The following is a 15,103-nucleotide window of genomic DNA, read 5'->3' on the forward strand; positions in this document are numbered from 1 at the left end:
AGTTGTCATTGATTTAAAAAAATACATGCTCACTTCTCCCCGTTTCCCTGCAGTTCTGGTCTCTGCAGCATGTGGTTGGAAGCTCTGCTCAGCTCTGCACAGTGGACACGATGTTGTGACATTATCGCACCCACTGAGCTGAGACGTCAGATGCACAGAGGAGAATCATGGAGGAGGCGCAGTCGGCTCGCTCCTCCATCATTGCTTTCATTTGTATCCGCATCCCGAATGCAGATACAGTTGAAAGTGTGATACTGGACGCGGGGGGCCCGTTGCCTGCGCTAGCACGACCCCCTATCTCTCAGTCCGAAAGCGGCCACGGGTTCTGCAGTTCTTAGCGGTATGCCAGTGTCACTGTTATGTCACGCGAGCCCCGGGAGAGCCAGTGCCCAGATTGCTGGTATGACACCGACACCAAAGGTGAATATAAATGTTATTCTTCTGAGGGAAACATAAGGATTTAAAAGGGTGTTGTCCAAGTAGTAGTCATCCCCTTTTAGTAATCAAGTTCATTAAAGGGGTTGTCCACTACTGCACATCCCAATCAGCGGCCGATGATCAATAGTCTGTCAGGACGGACATCTACCCTGACGAAGAAGAATTTTTGAGACTTGTAGTTATTATGAAATAATGTCCATAAAAATATTCCCTTCTAATGGTTTAACCCTTCCTAATAGTGAACGGCCGCCTCTCATGTGGACCCTGGGGAAATGTAACTGTCCACCCCTGGGATAAATGAATCAAAATGACTGATACAGAAGAGTATATATTCCATGTGAATGCTGCATCCCATCATCTCTACTCACAGTTGGAAGCGTTTTTTACAAAGTAGGCACTTTAATATAAATTCCCGAGAAACCAGGTATGTTATTATTAGGCTGAGCCGCTAGTCAGCCCGGTGGATCGTGTGCGGTGGTAAAACTGCTACTGGATAACGGGGAGTAATAGAAAGCACTGGAGCAGCGGGTGCGAGCAATGAAGAGCAGGAGCACTACAAATACTGGGCTGTGCCATATAGGATTACGTGCCCAGAAATAACATACGTACTGGATGGTTACAAGTGATGGATCCTCAATGACATTATTATAGGTGTACTTCCACATAATGTCTGTCGGTGTCTCGGTTTTGTGGATCTATCTGTTGGAGAAGTGAAGAAAACAAAAGTAGTGACAAAGATTTCACAAGAGCAAATGTATGACAGCGACCTCAGACCCACAATGATCCGACAACGGTGACATATCGGAGAGATCGCACCACTCAGGGTGTAGTGTGACTGCAGGGGGCGCCACTATCTGGCAGCTTCTTTCATCAGCGCAGGATGATGGAGGGTTAAGTTATGTGTTTTTTTTAATGGATCCATTAATTTTTGATACAGTCTAAGATCTCAATTTCTTAAAATAATTTAACCAGAATTCTGAGATAAATTACAACATTTTGGCACAACTTGGAGTTGCACAAATATTTTGCAGCTTTTGTCATTTTTACATCAGTTTCTCCCAGCTCCACCAACATGGTGCACGCCACTCATCAGATGCCCTGGATTCATGAAGAGGCAGACAATTCATGGATCAGGAGCGTCTGACACCAGCACGACCCGCATCAAGATCAGCGAGAAATCACCGGTCTTCATGTAGCGGAGCCTTAGTTTTTCTTTCGTAATATAACTCTGCAATAAATCTACAATAAAAAGTGACAGTGTTTTTTTTCCAACAAAGCCTTGTTCCCATGATGAGTAGGAATCCACAGGCTGCTCTATTCTGTGCTGTGTGGCCGGGGGCTGCAGACATGATCTAGGCCCATCATTATGTCTTCTGCCCCAGACCTTAGCGTGGAGAGCACAGGCCGTGTGGTGGTGCAGGAAGCTGACGGCTCCCGACTCCACTATTGTATTCAGCCATATCTATGAGGATACAGATCGGATATGTGCCGACCTCCTGAGACAGCTCCCAAATCAGGCGTCCTATAGAAAGTGTACATGCTTCTAATATTACCTCGTGTCTTTCTAAAGGAGCCATATAGAATGCTGCTCATGGTCTACTTTTCCTGGGACCCATTTTAAACCATCAAATAAACAGAATTCATCTAATTTATGTGTCCTATATACGTCCTAAACTGAGAAATGACTTTCACACCCTGACAGCGATCAGCGTAGACAGATGTATAGTATGTGCAGACAGGCTTTATATCATTTCTACCTGGAAAATAATCACCGTTTCCCCATCGCAGTCCCCTGTTTCTTCTCCTTTTCTAATCTCTGTTGTAAATTTTGTTTGATGTCTTTCCTGTTGTACATGGAAAATAAATCATCATCATCTCATATGGAAATGAATAAATATCAGCAATTTGAGGAGCAGCAGGAACACATTCCCCTTGGTCCCTCTCTGTGCAGTGGATATACGGTGTATCAGGTGCGGACAGGTTTATGTCGTCTGTCCCTGAATACAATGGATCACACATCGGAGAAACGTCTGTATCATTATGGGCTCTATAAGGTTTGCTTCTATTAGATCAGTAATTCTCGGCACTTACATAATAATAATCCTGTTCTTCATCAGTTTTGTTTTTTTCTTGCTCTCTTTTTTCTTATTCTCACTATTGTACAAAGGAGATACATCCATTAATGTTAATTGGTCACAAACTCAAAAGTACAAGAAAATGTAAGATGCTTTGTAAGTAGAGTTGAGCCGACTTTTATTCCCCATTGACTTGCATTGTGGTCGGGTTTCGGACGAAACTTCGACTTTTTTTGCCCTAGTCGGACCAGTTTCATCCGACTCAAATTTTGTTTCATGAAACCCGATCCGACCAAAGTCGCTCAACTCTAATTCAAATGAATGGGTCTGTGCACATGTCAGTGTGTTTCCACGGACTGTATGTCCATGGGCAAAACACGCTGACAGATTAGTTTCTTTTGCCGTCACCACGGACGGCAAAACAACCCGCAAACGTGCACATGGAGAACACATATTGATGTGGATCGCCCGCTGGCGCAGTGGGGATACTCGGTACTGGGACTTTTCTGAGCTCGGTATTCAGAATACTGGTAGATCTGCTGCAGATAAAACACTGATTGGATCAAAACTGCTGCAAATAACCCAGTAAGTGATACATCTGAGGAATTAGTGTCTCTGCCCCTATATCATATTGCTCTGGATGGAGTAGCAATAGCCTGGTGACAGATTCCCTTTCATGTATTTACATTCTGACATTCATCAGTCCTGTGTGTCTTATAACCACCATATAACTGAGTAATATTAATATTCATTATTGTAGAATTTTATACATAATTGCTGGTAACTATTGTGTCCCCCAGTCACATTTTCATAGTTTCCATGTAACTTAGTGTAAAGTGTAACTACAGTTCGCACTAAGTTACAGCCCATGGTGGGGGGGGGTGAGAGGAGAAACTGTAAGAATATAGATCATAGTTATCTAGAACATTTACTTTTATTAGCTCGATAATTCTCAGCACTTAAAGAGTCAGCTGAATGTTCTGAAGGGTGATGTTCTCCTCCTCAATCTTCTTCTCTATTAGATGAAAGTTTCTCTCCCTATTTTACATGGAAAATATATCTCATATTGAAATGTACAAATTCCATTAGTTATTACAATGTACAACAACAACATTAGTGACCATGACATATTTGCTCATGCTGCCCGAGCCAGGTTGATTCTTATTACCCCCTTTGGAAAGTCAGCCTAAAGCCGCATTCATTTTTTTTTTCATACAAGAAAAACACATTTTTATCAGTGCACCGGATCCGATTGTAATCTATTTATTGTACAGGCATCAGAATTACTATCAGTACAGCATCACTTGTAAGAAAGACAAAGAAAAGATCTCCAACGTTCTCTTACTCATTGAACACTAAAAAAGGGATCTGGGCCAGAGTGTTGGGGCAGAGTCACAGTCCTGCATATCCCAGTATTCCCCCTTCCCCACTAATGGTCCAAACACAGGTCAAAGATCACACCCTGCCAGACTTACAGAAACCAGGCTCCTGTCCTGTCTGCAGAACACAGGGAGAGAGATTATATAATGGATATGAGGGAAGGAGCAAGAGATCTACACCAAGACGACTTACAAGACTGGAGGGACACAAAAAGGAGAGTTAAAAAAAATCACTCCTAAGTGGCACCACCCCATTTAATGTGCCTCCCTAGGCACCTGCCCTCTAGTACCTAATGGTAATTACGTCCCTGTGAATTGTGGTATACAGAGCTCAGCTTTCAGAGCTCTGCTAGATCTCTACCAGAGAAGACAGTGATTTTATTAAAACTGCACCAAACAGCCCAGTATGTGACACATTGCTGGGATCACTATATCTGTCCCTACATCATGCTGCTTTCAAATTACAAAGCAGAAACTTGGTGACAGATTTTTGCCACCAAATCTAAGAGCAGTATAATGTAGAGAAGTAAACCTTGCTGCCAGCAATGTGTCACTAGGCTACTTGATGTAGTTTTATTAAAATCACTGTTTGATCAGCAGAGATTATCATTAAAGGATCAGTAAATCTGCCATGTAGTCCTGCAGCCTAAGGGTTGTTTCAGAAGTCAGTGTGTCTGGTTCATGTGGTGACAGTTTTCACAAGTACCGTAGACACTTACACATGTAGACTCATTCAAATGAATGGGTCTGTGCACATCTACTAGATGCACCAATTCTGGCACTTTGCCCGCCTCTCCCCCCTTGCCCTGTGGCGGTGGCAAGTTGAGTTCATATTTGTGGGTTGATGTCACCTTTCTATTGTTTAGTGACACCAAACCCACGGGATAGTAATGGAGAAGCGTCTATAAGGCTACTTTCAGACTTGCGTTTTTTTGTGCTGCGCTGTGTGCGCAGTGCAAACGCGCATAAAAACGAATCATGCGTTTTTTAATGCGTTTTCTTGTGTTTTGCGCATGGTTTTTGCAAAAAAAGCATGCTTTTTTTGCGCATGACCATGCGCACGTCAGCGCTCCCATAGACTTTAATGGGTTTTGGGTGAATTTCGTGCGCATTGCGTGCGCATGCGTTTTTTTGAGACAGGTCGGACACACAAAAAATGCAGCAGGATGCATTTTGGGCGCCCGGGCGCACACTACAAAAAACGCATGCGCATACAAACGCGTACAAACGCATGACTATGCGCACCCATGTTAAGTATAGGAAAAAAATGTATGCGCAAAAACGCAGCGCAAAAAAACACAAGTGTGAAACCAGCCTTAGACTCCTGTCCATTGCTAATCCTATAGTTATATGGTAAATAAAGACACAGCCAGAATAAAGTCTTATATTTGAAATAAAATAAAAACAGTGAAAACACTTTTCTTTTTTTATTTAAAAATAACAAACACAGTTATACTCACCTAACGCCTAATTCCACCGAAGCCCTTGTCTCCTGTAATAAAGCAAGAATAAAAAAAAATTTCACCCACCTGTCCGTCGTTCTGTCCCATGTCGTAATCCATGTCACAGCTTCAGTGACTGGCCGTGCCCTCGATTATGTTAATCACACTCTGATCAGAGTTTGATTCACTGTCAGCATAGTGTGATCTGATTCTCTTGGATGAGAGATTTGGAGCACATGGTGAGTAGAAGATGGAGAACAAAATTTCTTCATCTTTTCCATTGTGTGAGTCTGCGGAAATCGGATTGCACGTAGATGTTATCCGAGTATAGTTTGATTATTTCCATTTACCTATAGGCTTCAATGGGTGAATGGCATCCGATCTCAGAGTGAAATTGTAGCATGCTGAGATTTTTTTCACTGACACATTCTGTCAGTGAAAATAATCGGTCAGCACAGTCTAATTTAAAAACATTAATTCGGAAGACAGCTAATAAAAAAATCTTATAGCATTCGTCCGATGTGTACGATGGTGCAGCCGTAAATGCTAAAATTCGGTCTGCCAGCTGCTGCCAAGACCTAGAAGATAATTGGCAGAAAAAGACCACGTGGTCCATCTTGTCTATATTATTTCCCTTTTTTATATTTTTTTTTATACTTTTTTTATATATTTTTTTTTTATATTTTCAATAGAAAATTTTCCAGACATATTATATTTAATTTACTGGTGATATTGATGATAGAAAAAAAAAAAAAAAAAATAGCAATATTGCAGTTTTCCATTTTCTCTACTGCAGTCTTCATATATTTTAATACACTGCAGTCTGCTCAATGCTGTTCACTGGGAAAACTGTTAGATGGGCTCTCTATACAGATCACTGCAGAAAGTATATGTCCTTTCTTTCTAAAGAAGCCATACTACAATAGTGGCTCATGAGTGTTTTCTCCTGGTTCCTATTACCTTTTGACCTTAACAACTTGAATGTATAAATACGTCCAAGGTGGGCTCCCCCTGGTTGTTATGGGCTCCGGCGATGAAACCTCAACTTTTTCGGCACATGTCAGCTGATTTGAACAGCTGACATGTGCCTCTAACAGCGTTGGGTTGAATCGCGATCTAGCCGCGGCTTTTAACATGTTAAATGCCGCCATCAATCTCTGAACACGGCACTTAACATGCACACACTGGAAGCGTATCACTAATTCCACCCATCGGCGCCCGTGTCAAATGACCGTGGGTCGCCAATGGGTTAACATGACAACCTGGGGTCTGCAGGGTATGAGCGCTGCCCAGCGGTCTTTGTCTAGTTGTTTATGGATTGGACCCTCTTTTAGCTCCCCCGTAGGAGCGCCATACTGCCTTCTATTTTTGCGCTATTGACTTATTCCTGATCGCTGATGTAACTCAGCGATCAGAAATAAGGCCCCTTAAAGCCTGCCGTTTAAACAGCTACGGTTAAATAATAATTCCTGTCCTGTTTGTATCCCATCATCACTACTATGGCATCTTTGTGCTGTGAAATGCGTTACATGACTGGCGCCCAATAAATGGCGGCTGTGTGTGTAGTCAGATATTGTGCAGACGGGATTTACATGTGACTTCTGCACCTGAATAAGACACTCAGCGTCTGAGATCAGGAAACTTCGATATCACGAATGGGTGAGTGTGGCTGACACTTCTCCCCACAGCCAACATGTTACCAGCTCCATAGACTCTAAGGGCGAGTGAAAATACAGACAGCGCCCCTGGTACACACATGTATGAGCCTTTCCTTCCCAGCGTTATTGTACAGAGACTTCCTTACACCATTATCGGATCTGATCCGACGCTCAGGTTTCGGCTATACTGTAACTACTGGGGTGCAGGGGTGTTACATCCATAGTGGCGGACCACACGGCCGTGAGTCCTGGGAAGCGCTGGCTCTGTTCCCCATCACCCAACCATCATCACAATCTTACTGTTCCTGTCCCACCATTCAGCTGCCCCTGTGCATCTGAGACTCAGCTCAGCAGGCGCCATTACATCAATAGATCGTGCCTGCAGTGCAAAGTCTCAGTCCCCGCACTGCACAGACCGGAGCCGGGCGCTGGGAGGAGACGGCGGGGTTTAAATGCTGTAATTAGAGTTGAGCGAAACAGGTCGAAAAATTTCAAAAGTCGCCGACTTTTGGCAAAGTCGGGTTTCATGAAACGAAACCAGACCCTAGGATGAGGTCGGCGACTTACGCGCAAAAGTCGCGTTTCAAAAGTTTGTTTTGCGCTCTTTTTCAGCCAATCAGGATCCACAGACACTGTGGGCAACGTGATGACATAGGCAGGGGTCACCACCATCTTTCAGAAGGGCATGCAAGTGATTGGCTTGCTTTGGTGGGCGTCACAGGGGGTATAAAAGGGCGTGCACGCCGACCGCCATCTTACTTCTGCCGATCTTAGCATAGGGAGAGGTTGCTGCTGCTGATTCTGTAGGGAGAGCGTTAGGCAGGGAAGAAGAAAAAAAAACTGCTTCTGCTGCTAGCGATTTTGCCTGTACAACACACCAGTCACTGTGTGTGCAGTGCAAGGGGAGGCTATATTTTGGTGGATCAGCTGTGTTGGTTGTTAGGCTGCCTTCTAAGGCTTCCCGACAGCTGCATTGCTGTTTACCCACTGCTCTGCAAACTGCTTTTTTAAAAGCAATCCCAATTTTTTTTTTTGTCCTGCTGAGGTACTGAGCGTGCATTTTTTTCACACCATACAGCGGTGCACACTCCTCACACAGTACCGTGTAATGGCTGTTATCACAGCCACAGTGAAGCTATCTGTGTGTCACTCTGTGAGAATAAGTCGAGGACATGTTCCGTTCTTACAGACCTGCACCTTCTAGTTTTGTCTAGCTTTCAAACAGTTAAATATATTTGCTGTTTGATCACATTCAAAACTATAGAGAGACAGCGTGTGTCAGTCCGTATACTTAAAAAACACGGAGCTTGACAATTTTACGTACACCGGACAGCCGTGTACGTGCAAGCTCCTCTCAGCACCGTGTAACGGCTGTTATCACGGCCACAGTGAAGCGATCTGTGTGTCACTGTGGAAGGATAAGTGGAGGACTTGTTCCGTTCTTACAGACCTACACTCTAGGGAGATTCCTATTCTGCCCAATTCTATATACACCTTGTAGTTTGTGATACACTAGCCAATTTCTGCCTGTGACATAGCGCTGTGATATTCAGTGGGCCTCACACAATCCAAAAGTGTCCAGTGTCCACTAGTGTGTGCAGAAATTCAAAATCTCCGTGATCCTGTAGTCACTTTTTTCACACCTGTGCCATCGAGCCTGTGACATAGCGCTCTGATATTCAGTGGGCCTCACACAATCCATAAGTGTCCAGTGTCCACAAGTGTGTGCAGAAATTCAAAATCTCCCTTATCCTGTAGTCACTTTTTTCACACCTGTGCCATCGAGCCTGTGACATAGCGCTCTGATATTCAGTGGGCCTCACACAATCCATAAGTGTCCAGTGTCCACAAGTGTGTGCAGAAATTCAAAATCTCCCTTATCCTGTAGTCACTTTTTTCACACCTGTGCCATCGAGCCTGTGACATAGCGCTCTGATATTCAGTGGGCCTCACACAATCCATAAGTGTCCAGTGTCCACAAGTGTGTGCAGAAATTCAAAATCTCCGTGATCCTGTAGTCACTTTTTTCACACCTGTGCCATTGAGCCTGTGACATAGCGCTCTGATATTCAGTGGGCCTCACACAATCCATAAGTGTCCAGTGTCCACAAGTGTGTGCAGAAATTCAAAATCTCCCTTATCCTGTAGTCACTTTTTTCACACCTGTGCCATCGAGCCTGTGACATAGCGCTCTGATATTCAGTGGGCCTCACACAATCCATAAGTGTCCAGTGTCCACAAGTGTGTGCAGAAATTCAAAATCTCCCCTGTCCTATAGACACCTTGTACCTTGTTTTACATTACTATATAGTTTGTTGGATTTTGTCTACATTTCTACCAAAAATGAGGAAGGCTGGTGGAAGAGGCCGTGGAATTGGGCGGGGGTTGGCAGCTGGTAATGATGGTGTTGGTGGTGGATCTGATGGTAGTGGCAAAAGCAAAATAGGACCGAATGCAGGAGGTGTTGAGCCTGCGTCATCGTCTGGCTCCATAAGGCTTCGAAGGCTTAGTTTTCTAGGAGTTGGCAAACCGCTTTTAAAGCCAGAGCTGCAGGAAAAAGTTTTGGCTTACATTGCTGACTCAGCCTCCAGCTCTATCGCCTCCTCTTCTGAAGTTGTAAAAAGTAAAAGCACTGAGTCGTCATTGGAGGCTCATGTTCATGAACCACACCTTTCCTTGTGTCCTTCACCCCAACCAAGATTGAAGGATGATGCAGGCCATACTACTGATTACTCCATGGAGCTGTTTTCACATACCATGCCTGGATTATCAAGTGAAATGGTGAATTACCCAGGCCAAGATGAATCTGACATGGAGTGCACTGATGCACAGCCACTGATAGATGATTCTGCTGGTACATTCACTCAGAGCACTACATTGTCCTCGCAGTGTACAGAGCCAGATTCTGACCCTGATGAGACTCAGGTGCCCCTTCCCGCACACTATTCCACCATACACGGTGACACAGAGGAAGGTGCACATGACATTGAAGAGGAGGTGATGGATGACCCAGTTGTTGACCCAGATTGGCATCCATTGGGGGAAGAGGGTGCTGCTTCCAATAGCTCAGATGAGGAGCATCCACAGCAGACATCGACATCGCAACAGCTGTTATCTGGCAGGCACGGAGCACTCCAAAGACAGGTTCCAAAAATCAAAAGAGTTGCTCGACAGCTTGTCCAGAGGGTCAAAATATCACAGCGTGCTAGGCCGCAAAATGTCTGCCAAAGTAGGAAGAGTGCAGTGTGGCACTTTTTTGAACAAAATCCTCATGATCAGGCCAAGGTTATCTGTAAGAAGTGCGCAAAGACCTTTAGCCGAGGGAAAAATCTGAAAAATTTGAATATCAGTTGCATGCTTAGACATTTAACCACCATGCACTTGCAAGCGTGGACACAACACCAAACCTCAAGTACCACATGTGCAACTGATCACAAAGAAGGTAGTCAGCAATGCTACATTGTTTCCCCCATTGTAAGCCCACCGGTCAGCACAGCAGCAAATGTTGAGGTGTCGTTACAAGGCCACAGCAGTCAGGGAATCCCACTGTTATATCAACGAAATACTGAATCTAGGCCATCAGAAAGAACACCAACTCCATCACCATCATCAACCCTCTCTCAGTCCGCCCTGTCCACCGCTACTTCCACCATATGCAGCTCTCAAGTCCAGCTCACCCTTCCAGACACTATGAGTAGGTCAACAAAGTACTCAGTCTCTCATCCGCGTACACTGGGTTTGAACGCCCACATTGCCAAACTAATCTCGTTTGAGATGATGCCCTATCGGTTGGTGGAAAGCGCAGCTTTCCGCGAACTCATGGCCTATGCAGTACCACGCTATGACCTACCCAGTCGCCACTTCTTCTCTCGCAAAGCCATCCCAGCCCTCCACCATCATGTGAAAGACTGCATTGTCCATGCACTCAAGCAGTCAGTGAGTGGAAAGGTGCACCTCACAACTGATGCATGGTCCAGTCGGCATGGCCAGGGCCGTTACGTGTCCATCACTGCGCACTGGGTTAATGTGGTGGATGCAGGGTCCACAGGGGACAGCGGTGGTGGGACAGTGCTGCCTAGCCCACGGTATAGGAAACAGTTGGCTGTAGGCGTTCGACCCTCCTCCTCCTCCTCCTCCTCCAGAAGCGAAAGCTCGTCCACAGAGCGCAGTCATACGAGCACTCCATCTGCAGCTGCCACTGTTGCACACGAGGTGTCCCCCTATCGAGCAGCTAGTGGAAAGCGTCAGCAGGCTGTGTTGCAGATGATGTGTTTGGGCGACAGACACACCGCCGAGGTGCTGGCCGAGTACTTTCAGCGACAAACTGAGTCACTGCTGGGCAGTGTACATCTTGAGGCAGGCAAGGTAGTTAGTGATAACGGCCGTAATTTTGTGGCAGCCATAGCCCTTTCAAAACTCAGCCACATACCTTGCTTGGCTCACACCTTGAACCTGGTGGTGCAGTGCTTCCTCAAAAATTATCCGGAGTTAACAGCCCTGCTCCAGAAGGTGCGAAGACTGTGCGCGCACATCCGCCGGTCGCCTGTACACTCCATTCGTATGCAGAAGCTGCAGCGATTGCTCCACCTTCCCAACCACCGCCTCATTATCGACATTGCAACAAGGTGGAACTCCACCCTGCACATGGTTGAGCGGCTGTGCGAGCAGAGGCAGGCCATAATGCATATGTGGGAGGATACACGGCCAGGCACTTTGAGAGCAGACATGGAGTTGACAGGTGTGCAGTGGTCGAAGCTGAAAGACCTCTGTAAAGTCCTTCAGTGTTTTGAGGAATGCACATGGCTGGTAAGCGCAGACGCCATCCTAAGCATGAGCATCCCACTTATGCGTCTGCTCATGCAAACTTTGACGCACCTTAAGGAGCAGGCGTCTGCAGCCAATGTTGACGAGGAGGGAATCCTTGATGACATTCAGCCATTGTCTGCTCAGGGACCTCTCCTGGACGAGGTGGAGGAAGAAGAGGAGGAGGAGGATGATGATGGGGATGATTACTTAGGGGAGGAGGATGCATCTTGTGGGGCAAGTGAAAATGTTGGCGTGGCAAGGTCTGGTACAGGGTTTGTGCGTGACTGGAGGGATGTGGATTTGCCAGAAAGTGCTCCTCCAACCAGCACTCGCAGTGCATCATTGACACCGGGAACATTGGCCCACATGTCAGATTATGCCTTGCAGATCCTATAGAGGGACCCCCGCATTGCCAAAATGATGAACGATGACGACTACTGGTTGGCCAGCATCCTGGATCCACGCTATAAAGGCAAATTCCAAAACATCATGCCACAGGAGAACCTTGACCTAATATTGGCTAATAAACAAGCAACTCTGGTAAATCGGTTGCTTGAGGCATTCCCAGCACACAGCAGCGGTGATGGTTCTCACACGAGCCGTACGGGCCGGGGGCAGCTTGGTAGAGGTGTTCGTGGTGCACACAGCAGAAGTGGCCTTGGAGACAGGGGTTTCATGACAATGTTGTGGACTGATTTTTCAAGTACCGCTCACACAACTGGTAATACTGCATCGATGGAAAGTGACAGGAGACAGCAGTTGTCAACTATGGTTACAAACTACTTTTCCTCCCATATCGATGTTCTCCCACCCAGGTCATTCCCCTTTGACTATTGGGCCGCTAAACTGGACACCTGGCCTGAATTGGCACAATATGCCTTACAGGAGCTCGCTTGCCCAGCTGCAAGTGTGCTATCGGAAAGAGTCTTCAGTGCAGCTGGATCAATCCTGACAGAAAAAAGGACCCGTCTGTCAACCCAAAATGTGGATGATCTAACCTTCATTAAAATGAACCATGCATGGGTTTCCAAGGATTTTGTCCCACCTTCCCCTGATGACACATAGGGTGACAGAAAAATGGCTTGCTTTGGTCCACCTCTTCCTGGGACTTGACCTATTTCGCCTTTTGCATCAGCTGAATGTCCAACATCAACATATGCCACTTTCTAAAACTCCCTAACTATGCTACCTCCCCCCCCATGGCCGGGGTCACCACCTAGCGCACGACACCGTGCGAGTGCCGTTGCCCTGGACAGGTGGGTAGGCCGACTCTTGGGCGCGGGCACTGGCACAGGGTCCCTCATAGTGCAATCAAGTGTCTCTGACGGTGGTGGTGCACACCCGCCGTCAGACACACCGCCGTACTATGAGGGGCCCAGTGCCAGTACCGACGCCACGAGTGGGGCCCCCCTTGCTTGGGCAGGGCCCCAGCATTTGCAATCTTTACCTCTCAATGCTCCTCCGCTGTGTAGTCTGGGCCGTCAAATCCATACCTTGCCTGACACCGTCTGAGCCTGCCTCCTGATGTATAGACATATATTTTGAATGTGTACACTATGCTATCCATACATGTTATCCGGGGATACGGTACCCTTTCTCACCTTTGTGCAATCACGTGCAATCCATACTGGGCCTAACACCGTCTGAGCCTGCCTCCTGATGTATAGACATATATTTTGAATGTGTACACTATGCTATCCATACATGTTATCCGGGGATACGGTACCCTTTCTCACCTTTGTGCAATCACGTGCAAGCCATACTGGGCCTAACACCGTCTGAGCCTGCCTCCTGATGTATAGACATATATTTTGAATGTGTACACTATGCTATCCATACATGTTATCCGGGGATACGGTACCCTTTCTCACCTTTGTGCAATCACGTGTAATCCATACTGGGCCTGAGAACGGCTGGCGAGCTGTTAAGCAAGCTACAGCACCTGTGGTTTGCACACGTAAGTTTTTCATTTTTTCAGGAATGACGGTTAGGCCTAATTCCGGAACTGCGGTTGACCTGCACTTACTGGGAAATCATCGTTCGCGGGTAATAATTGTAATCACAGATCCCCATCACTAACGTTGTTCAGCGGGTTATCTGCACCTGTAAGCGACAAACGCTGGCCTTTTCAGTGTAGCGCACATGCAGCCACGGACATGTAAGGGCATGACACACCAGTTATTGGCCAATCTCATGTGCCAGAGCCTCACGTGTCCCTCTAGTAAGCCGGACTCGGACCGCGGGGCATGACGGAGTCTCGTTCGTTAACGGAATTAAGCTTGCAATGTGTGCATCTTTTCTGTAGCTGGCATGTTTGAGGTTTCCCAGGTGGAGTCGAATTAAACCGTAGGCTCCACTCCTGGTGGTGCCCTTCTGGACATTCCTTTAAGGTTCAGCTTTGCAACCATACTGCCCACGTAAAACAAACACTTTGCCTTCATGAACGCTGTTTGGAGGGTCATGACTCGTGGGAATAACGCCGCCCAATCAGTTAACCTGCTAGAGAGATCCTTCGTTGCTCCCAAGCATGACATCACACTCCCTAGGAGGAAGGTAATGCCACTGTGGCGACCGTACTCCTGGGGGCGACACAAGTGCACTGATGCCCAGCCACTGCTCGATGAATCTGCTGGTACATTGACCCAGACCACTACATTCCCCTCGCACGCTACACGGCCTGAATCTGACCCTGATGAAACTCAGGTTACTCTTCCCATATACAGTTCCATCTTACACGGTGACAAAGAGGAAGCTGCAGATGAAAGTGCAGGTTCGGCCCACCCGCCATCAGACACACCACCGTACTATCAGGGGCCCTGTGCCAGTGCCGTCGCCAACGAGTGGGCCCCCCCTGCTTGCTCAGGATCACAGCACTTGCAAGGTTGAAATACTGTGCAGTGAGATGGAAGATGAGAACGACGAGGAGTCCAGACTAGTACAGGGATTCCCTAGCGAGGAGACTTATTTCATTGTTTTCAATGTTGGGACAGCAATTTTTGAGGAGCACTATACTCTGGAGAATGATAGATGGGGCCCACCATACACTGGAACATTCCAAAGGTGGACATCAGACACTGGAGCAGCATTTACAGGGCCCATTATACACTAGAGGATTAGAAATGGGGCCCATTATGTTTGGAGCATTATTTGGGCCCATAAGACAGTGGAGCTTCATCCATGGGGACCAACATATACTGTAGCATTATGTGGAGCTCATCATATACTGTTTCAAACATTATATGGGACCAATGATTCTGTATGGAGAAATAGATGGGCCTCGTCATGAGATGTAAAAAGTTAATTAT

Source organism: Dendrobates tinctorius, unplaced genomic scaffold (assembly GCF_039654945.1).
Source record: "Dendrobates tinctorius isolate UK_male_01 unplaced genomic scaffold, ASM3965494v1 ptg000156l, whole genome shotgun sequence".
In the NCBI taxonomy this organism is placed as follows: Eukaryota; Metazoa; Chordata; class Amphibia; order Anura; family Dendrobatidae; genus Dendrobates; species Dendrobates tinctorius.